Genomic DNA, 9,739 nt, shown 5'->3' with positions numbered 1-9,739 from the left:
ATTGAGTTCATTCCTCCAGAGATGGGTCACTTTATTGTGCTTGCCCGTTCTGGATGTAATGTGCTCCACACTTGGATGAAAAACGCTTTTTTATTTCGATTTTTTTCCATTTTACTTGTTTATTTTATCAATTTTATTCAAGTGTAGTGTCATCTCCACATGCCCCCCGGGGAAAAAGCACTCTCAGGGGCGAAATACATTAAAAAAACAGCCATACAACAGTATTTTTATCAAAACAACAGGAGCTGGAGCTCTCCAGCTGCCTGTGGAGCTCTCCGTGGTGCTGGTGCGCTCTCCAATGTGCTGGGGCGCTCTCCAATATGCTGCGGCGCTCTCCAGTGTGCAGGGGGGTCTCTCCAGAGAATAAAGAAAGCGGAGGGCTTGATCTATTTGGATATGGTTATTTTAAATGATTGTATGCTTGAGTTTTTGACTGTCTCTCAAATAGATTGCAGTACTTAAATGTGTCCGCAAGACGGCGAAAATGAGCACATTTCAGGTTGTAACACATAGGGAAAATGTGCTTATTTTTGTTATTCTTTTTATTCTCCAGCTTCCCTCCCCGTGGAAAATGCACTCCATAACATAAACCCCTAACCCCTAACAATAACACTAACCCCTCACATAAACCCTAACCCCTCGCATAAACCCTAAAAATAACCCTAACCCCTCGCATAAACCCTAACAATAACACTAACCCCTCACATAAACCCTAACCCCTCGCATAAACCCTAAAAATAACACTAACCCCTCGCATAAACCCTAAAAACAACACTAACCCCTCGCATAAACCCTAACAATAACACTAACCCCTCGCATAAACCCTAACAATAACACTAACCCCTCACATAAACCCTAACCCCTCACATAAACCCTAACAATAACACTAACCCCTCGCATAAACCCTAACAATAACACTAACCCCTCACATAAACCCTAACCCCTCACATAAACCCTAACAATAACACTAACCCCTCGCATAAACCCTAACAATAACACTAACCCCTCACATAAACCCTAACCCCTCACATAAACCCTAACAATAACACTAACCCCTCGCATAAACCCTAACAATAACACTAACCCCTCACATAAACCCTAACCCCTCACATAAACCCTAACAATAACACTAACCCCTCGCATAAACCCTAACAATAACACTAACCCCTCACATAAACCCTAACCCCTCACATAAACCCTAACAATAACACTAACCCCTCACATAAACCCTAACCCCTCACATAAACCCTAACAATAACACTAACCCCCAACAAAAACCCTAACCCCTCACATAAACCCTAACCCCTAACAAAAACCCTAACATAAACCCTAACCCCTAACAATAACACTAACCCCTTACATAAACCCTAACCCCTAACAAAAACCCTAACATAAACCCTAACCCCTAACAATAACACTAACCCCTCACATAAACCCTAACCCCTAAAAAAAACCCTAACATAAACCCTAACCCCTAACAATAACACTAACCCCTCACATAAACCCTAACCCCTCACATAAACCCTAACAATAACACTAACCCCTCACATAAACCCTAACAATAACACTTACCCCTCACATAAACCCTAATAATAACACTAACCCCTCACATAAACCCTAACAATAACACTAACCCCTCACATAAACCCTAACCCCTCACATAAACCCTAACCCCTAACAAAAACCCTAACAATAACACTAACCCCTAACATAAACACTAACCCCTAACATAAACACTAACCCCTCACATAAACCCTAACCCCTAACAAAAACCCTAACAATAACACTAACCCCTAACATAAACACTAACCCCTAACATAAACACTAACCCCTAACATAAACCCTAACCCCTAACAAAAACCCTAACCCCAACCATACCCCTAACCATAACCCTAACCCTAACCCCAACCGTAACCCTAACCATAACCCCAAACATACCCCTAACCCTAACCCCAACCCTAACCCCAAACATACCCCTAACCCTAACCCCAAACATACCCCTAACCCCAACCCTAACCCCAAACATACCCCTAACCCCAAACATACCCCTAACCATAACCCCAACCCCAAACATACCCCTAACCCCAAACATACCCCTAACCCTAACCCCAACCCCAACCCTAACCCCAAACATACCCCTAACCCTAACCCCAACCCTAACCCCAACCCCAACCCTAACCCTAACCCCAACCCTAACCCCAAACATACCCCTAACCCCAAACATACCCCTAACCCTAACCCCAACCCCAACCCTAACCCCAAACATACCCCTAACCCTAACCCCAACCCTAACCCCAACCCCAACCCTAACCCTAACCCCAACCCTAACCCCAAACATACCCCTAACCCCAACCCTAACCCCAACCCCAACCCTAACCCCAAACATACCCCTAACCCCAAACCTAACCCCAAACATACCCCTAACCCCAACCCTAACCCCAAACATACCCCTAACCCTAACCCCAACCCTAACCCTAACCCCAACCCTAACCCCAAACATACCCCTAACCCCAACCCTAACCCCAACCCCAACCCTAACCCCAAACATACCCCTAACCCCAACCCTAACCCCAAACATACCCCTAACCCTAACCCCAACCCTAACCCCAACCCCAACCCTAACCCCAACCCCAACCCTAACCCCAAACATACCCCCAACCCTAACCCCAAACATACCCCTAACCGTAACCCCAACCATAACCCTAACCATAACCCCAACCATACCCCTAACCCTAACCCTAACCCAAACCCTAACCCTACCCCTAACCTTTGACCTTTGACCTTTGACCTTTGACCTTTGACCTTTGACCTTTGACCTTTGACCTTTGACCTTAACCATAACCATAACCATAACCATAACCCAAACCAAAACCCAAACCTAAACCACAACCATAACCATAACCACAACCACAACCCTAACCATAACCCTAACCAAAACCCTACCCCTAACCTTTGACCTTTGACCTTTGACCTTTGACCTAAGGAGGTCAAAGGTCAAAGGTCAGGGGTTGGGGTTATGGTTAGGGGTTATTGTTAGGGGTTTTGGTTATTGTTAGGGGTTGGGTTATTGTTAGGGGTTACTGTTAGGGGTTTTGGTTATTGTTAGGGGTTGCTGTTAGGGTTTGGGTTAATGTTAGGGGTTATGGTTATTGTTAGGGGTTACTGTTAGGGTTTGGGGTTATTGTTAGGGGTTGGTGTTATTGTTAGGGTTTGGGTTATTGTTAGGGGTTACTGTTAGGGGTTAGTGTTGTTGTTAGGGGTTTTGGTTATTGTTAGGGGTTACTGTTGGGGTTTGGGGTTATTGTTAGGGGTTTTGGTTATTGTTAGGGGTTACTGTTAGGGGTTAGTGTTATTGTTAGGGGTTTTGGTTATTGTTAGGGGTTATTGTTAGGGTTTTGGGTTATTGTTAGGGTTTTGGTCATTGTTAGGGGTTATTGTTAGGGTTTTGGTTATTGTTAGGGGTTATTGTTAGGGTTTTGGGTTATTGTTAGGGTTTTGGTCATTGTTAGGGGTTATTGTTAGGGTTTGGGGTTATTGTTAGGGGTTTTGGTTATTGTTAGGGGTTATTGTTATTGTTAGGGGTTATTGTTATTGTTAGGGGTTACTGTTAGGGGTTGTGGTTATTGTTAGGGGTTACTGTTAAGGGTTTTGGTTATTGTTAGGGTTTGGGGTTATTGTTAGGGTTTTTGGTTATTGTTTGGGGTTACTGTTAGTGGTTTTGGTTAATGTTAGGGGTTAATGTTAGGGGTTATGGTTATTGTTAGGGGTTTTGGTTATTGTTAGGGGTTACTGTTAGGGGTTTTGGTTATTGTTAGGGTTAGTGTTATTGTTAGGGTTTTGGTTATTTTTAGGGGTTATTGTTAGGGGTTTGGGTTATTGTTAGGGGTTACTGTTAGGGGTTGTGGTTATTGTTAGGGTTTTGGTTATTGTTAGGGGTTACTGTTAGTGGTTTTGGTTAATGTTAGGGGTTAATGTTAGGGGTTATGGTTATTGTTAGGGGTTTTGGTTATTGTTAGGGGTTACTGTTATTGTTAGGGGTTACTGTTTGGGTTTGGGGTTATTGTTAGGGGTTAGTGTTATTGTTAGGGTTATTGTTATTGTTAGGGGTTTTGGTTAATGTTAGGGGTTACTGTTAGGGGTTGTGGTTATTGTTAGGGGTTACTGTTAGAGGTTTTGGTTATTGTTAGGGGTTATGGTTATTGTTAGGGGTTACTGTTAGGGGTTTTGGTTATTGTTAGGGGTTACTGTTAGGGGTTTTGGTTATTGTTAGGGGTTACTGTTAGGGGTTTTTGTTATTGTTGGGGTTATTGTTAGGGGTTTTTGTTATTGTTGGGGTTATTGTTAGGGGTTTTGGTTATTGTTAGGGGTTGGGGTTATTGTTAGGGGTTGTGGTTATTGTTAGGGTTTTGGTTATTGTTAGGGGTTACTGTTAGGGGTTGTGGTTATTGTTAGGGGTTACTGTTAGGGGTTAGTGTTATTGTTAGGGTTTTGGTTATTGTTAGGGGTTACTGTTAGGGGTTTTGGTTATTGTTAGGGTTAGTGTTATTGTTAGGGTTTTGGTTATTGTTAGGGGTTATTGTTAGGGGTTTTGGTTATTGTTAGGGGTTATTGTTATTGTTAGGGGTTATTGTTATTGTTAGGGGTTACTGTTAGGGGTTGTGGTTATTGTTAGGGGTTACTGTTAGGGGTTGTGGTTATTGTTAGGGGTTACTGTTAGGGGTTTTGGTTATTGTTAGGGTTAGTGTTATTGTTAGGGTTTTGGTTATTGTTAGGGGTTATTGTTAGGGGTTTTGGTTATTGTTAGGGGTTATTGTTATTGTTAGGGGTTATTGTTATTGTTAGGGGTTACTGTTAGGGGTTAGTGTTATTGTTAGGGTTTTGGTTATTGTTAGGGGTTACTGTTAGGGGTTGTGGTTATTGTTAGGGGTTACTGTTAGGGTTTGGGGTTATTGTTAGGGGTTATTGTTATTGTTAGGGGTTATTGTTATTGTTAGGGGTTACTGTTAGGGGTTTTGGTTACTGTTAGGGTTTTGGTTACTGTTAGGGGTTACTGTTAGGGGTTACTGTTATTGTTAGGGGTTATGGTTATTGTTAGGGGTTTTGGTTATTGTTAGGGGTTGGGTTATTGTTAGGGGTTACTGTTAGGGGTTTTGGTTATTGTTAGGGGTTGCTGTTAGGGTTTGGGTTAATGTTAGGGGTTATGGTTATTGTTAGGGGTTACTGTTAGGGTTTGGGGTTATTGTTAGGGGTTGGTGTTATTGTTAGGGTTTGGGTTATTGTTAGGGGTTACTGTTAGGGGTTAGTGTTGTTGTTAGGGGTTTTGGTTATTGTTAGGGGTTACTGTTGGGGTTTGGGGTTATTGTTAGGGGTTTTGGTTATTGTTAGGGGTTACTGTTAGGGGTTAGTGTTATTGTTAGGGGTTTTGGTTATTGTTAGGGGTTATTGTTAGGGTTTTGGGTTATTGTTAGGGTTTTGGTCATTGTTAGGGGTTATTGTTAGGGTTTTGGTTATTGTTAGGGGTTATTGTTAGGGTTTGGGGTTATTGTTAGGGTTTTGGTTATTGTTAGGGGTTATTGTTAGGGTTTGGGGTTATTGTTAGGGGTTTTGGTTATTGTTAGGGGTTATTGTTATTGTTAGGGGTTATTGTTATTGTTAGGGGTTACTGTTAGGGGTTGTGGTTATTGTTAGGGGTTACTGTTAGGGGTTGTGGTTATTGTTAGGGGTTACTGTTAGGGGTTTTGGTTATTGTTAGGGTTTTGGTTATTGTTAGGGGTTATTGTTAGGGTTTGGGGTTATTGTTATGGGTTTTGGTTATTGTTAGGGGTTATTGTTAGGGGTTTTGGTTATTGTTAGGGGTTACTGTTAGGGGTTAGTGTTGTTGTTAGGGGTTACTGTTAGGGGTTAGTGTTATTGTTAGGGGTTACTGTTAGGGGTTTTGGTTACTGTTAGGGGTTACTGTAAGGGGTTTTGGTTATTGTTAGGGGTTTTGGTTACTGTTAGGGGTTATTGTTAGGGTTTGGGGTTATTGTTAGGGGTTTTGGTTATTGTTAGGGGTTATTGTTATTGTTAGGGGTTACTGTTAGGGGTTTTGGTTACTGTTAGGGTTTTGGTTACTGTTAGGGGTTACTGTTAGGGGTTTTGGTTATTGTTAGGGGTTTTGGTTACTGTTAGGGGTTATTGTTAGGGTTTGGGGTTATTGTTAGGGGTTTTGGTTATTGTTAGGGGTTATTGTTATTGTTAGGGGTTACTGTTAGGGGTTTTGGTTACTGTTAGGGTTTTGGTTACTGTTAGGGGTTACTGTTAGGGGTTTTGGTTATTGTTAGGGGTTACTGTTATTGTTAGGGGTTATGGTTATTGTTAGGGGTTTTGGTTAATGTTAGGGGTTACTGTTAGGGGTTATGGTTATTGTTAGGGGTTGGGGATATTGTTAGGGGTTGGGGTTATTGTTAGGGGTTGGTACAGTAGACAGTAATATTTGTCATTACAATAGTGATTATAATAGATCTGGTTCGTTTCTGGAAGGTTATTTTACCTATGTATGTGGTCATATCTCTGGTTGGATGTATTTTCTATCATTTTGTGTCAAAAATTATCATCCTGGCTTGTTCTGGGGCTATATCTGACCATAACTACTGTCTAAAACAAGCATATTTAATAATAGAAAGCCCTTAAAACCATTAAAATGTATTAAATTAACGACTAAAATGTATTTAAATGATGAAATATAATGACTCGAGTTTAATTTAATCTATTCTGTATTTTTAAACACTTTAAATGAGCCCAGGGAACGTATTTTAGCCATAAAAAGGGTTTATTTTAACAATTGTAATGACAAAAAGTGTCCACAGGAGGGCATCTTTTCTCCCTTTTCCATACTTGTAATGACAAAAAGTGTCCACAGGAGGGCATCTTTTCTCCCTTTTCCAAAACAGCGTCTCTCGTCCATTTCTTACGGTACTGTATAAAAAAACTGGTTAAAAACGGTTCTCTTGGGTCAATTAAGACGGGGTAAAGTGCCTAAATATTTGCTGGGACTATATATCTTCTTTTTTTATCAAAAGAATCATTTTTGAATGTATATCCAGCCGGGAAATGCTTTTGGTACGAGTAAAAATGGATGACTGAATTGTAGTTGCCTTTATTAAATACAGTCCATTTCGGTTCTGAAGGGTTATTTTCAGTTGGGATTTTTTTCTAAATATAAAAGGGTGTATTATTGACAAATTGGTGAAAAAATTAACTTCCAGGGACATTCTGTTGATTTTTTATCACTATAAATAGTAGCCTAAATCATGCCTATTTTCGCTAAAATGATGCATGCATTATAATAAGGTCCAGTCGGTTCTAGTTGTTGTTTTTAACTGGGAATTGTGTCAAATGTGTAAAGGGATGTATTATACTTGTGCTGTGTAAAAATAAAGATTTAATAATGTTCTTGGACTATTTTATACCATAAATAGTGTCATAAACACTGGCACTTGATATAGCATATTGCCTTGTATTAAAAACGGTCCATTTTGGTTCTGGAAGGTTATTTAGATTCAGGACTTTGTCTTATCTCTGGGTGGATGTATTAATGAATGATTTGTGAAGAAATAAACTTTTAGGGACGTTCTGGGACTATTTTTTTACCATAAATAGTGTACAAAAACATGCTTATTTGCGATAAAATGTTGCATGTATTTGAACCAGGTCCAGTTGGTTTTGGTTGATGGTTTGACATGTGGATGGTGTCCATTGAATAAAGGAATGTGTTTTTGATTAAATGGTGTAAAATTTATCATCCAGTGATGTTCTGGAGTTTTAATATTCTATAATCAATGACCTCCATTTGGGTACTGTGTTTTTGCATGGTGGTTGCATTATAACCGGTCCATTTCGGTTCTGGAGTGTTGTTTTAACTGGGAATTTTTTTCATTGTATTTGGCAATGTATTTTGCTTATTCTTTGAAAAAATCAACATCCAGGATGGTTCTGATGCTATTTGTCACTATAATAAATGTCCAAAACATACTAATTTGCGATAAAAATACGGGTGTCATTATAACCGGTCCATTTCGGTTCTGGTGGGTGTATTTGCCCAAAATCTTTGTTCATTGATGAAAGTGATGTATTTTTGACAATTCTGTATAAAAATTATCATCCAGACATGTTCTGGGCCTTTGTAATATCATAATCAATGACGTCTAATTTTGTACTTTATTTTGCACGTTTTTTTGTATTAGAACCGAGCCTTCTCGGTTCTGGTTTGTGTTATTAATCAGAACTTTTTATATGTTGTTGCTGGATGTATTGTAATCATTCTGTGAAAAAATCAACATCCAGGATGGTTCTGGGGCTATTTGGCACCATAATAAATGTCCAAAACATGCTAATTTGCGATAAAATTATGGGTTGTGTTATAACCGGTCCATTTCGGTTCTGGTGGGTGTATTTGGCCAAAATCTTTTTTCATTTATAATGGTAACGTGTTTTTGACAATTCTGTATAAAATTCATCATCCAGGGATGTTTTGAAGCTTTGTAATATCATATTCAAAGATGTCTAATTCTTAACTTTATTTTGCACGTTTTTTGTATTAGAACCGAGCCCACTCAGTTCTGGTTGGTGCTGTTAACCAGGGGTTTTTACATCATGTATATGAATGTGTTTTTATCATTCTGTGAAAAAATCAACATCCAGGATGGTTCTGATGCTATTTGGCACTATAATAAATGTCAAAAACATGCTAATTTGCGATAAAAATAAGGGTTGCATTATAACCGGTCCATTTCGGTTCTGGTGTGTGTATTTGCCTAAAACCTGTGTCTTTTGATGACATGGATGTCTTTTTGACTAAGATGTGTAAAAATTAACACTTAGTGATGTTTTAAAGCTGTGTTATACCATAATCAATGAACTCAGTTTTCACAATTTATTTTGCAATTTTTTGGTATTAGAACCGAGCCAACTCGGTTCTGGTTGGTGCTATTAACCAGATTTTTTAAAAATATGTGAGTAAATGTATAAGCAACATTCTGTGAAAAAAATCAATATCCAGGATGGTTCTGGGGCTATTTTATACTATAATAAATGTCCAAAACATGCTAATTTGCGATAAAAATAAGGGTTGCATTATAACCGGTCCATTTCGGTTCTGGTGTTTGTATTTGCCTGGAACTTGTATCTATTAATGACATTGATGTCTTTTTGACTAATATGTGTAAAAATTATCACTTAATGATGTTGTAAAGCTTTGTTATACCATAATCAAGGAACTCAGTTTTTGCAATTTATTTTGCAAGTTTTTTGTATTAGAACCGAGCTTACTCGGTTCTGGTTGATGCTATTAACCAGAATTTTTTAGATAATGTGAGTTTATGTATTAGCAACATTCTGTGAAAAAATTAACATCCAAGATGGTCCTGGGGCAATTTGCCACTATAAAATATGTTCAAAACATGCAAATTTGCGATAAAAATAAGGGTTGCATTAGAACCGGTCCATTTCGGTTCTGGTTAGTGTATTGACCCAGGATCGGTTTCCAATGATAATGTGAATGTGTTTTCTAATGTTATTTAAAATTTTGTCATTCAGACATGTTCTGGGGCTTTGTAATATCATATTAAATGACATCTATTTTTTTACTTTATTTTGCAATTTTTTTGTATTAGAACCGAGCTTACTCGGTTCTGGTTGGTGCTGTTAACCAGGCGTTTTTACCCAATGTAGATGAATGTGTTTTTATCATTCTTTGTAA

This window comes from Stigmatopora nigra, unplaced genomic scaffold (assembly GCF_051989575.1).
Source record: "Stigmatopora nigra isolate UIUO_SnigA unplaced genomic scaffold, RoL_Snig_1.1 HiC_scaffold_41, whole genome shotgun sequence".
NCBI lineage: Eukaryota > Metazoa > Chordata > Actinopteri > Syngnathiformes > Syngnathidae > Stigmatopora > Stigmatopora nigra.
The sequence above is the reverse complement of the archived record's forward strand: the minus strand, read 5'-3'. Positions refer to the sequence as shown.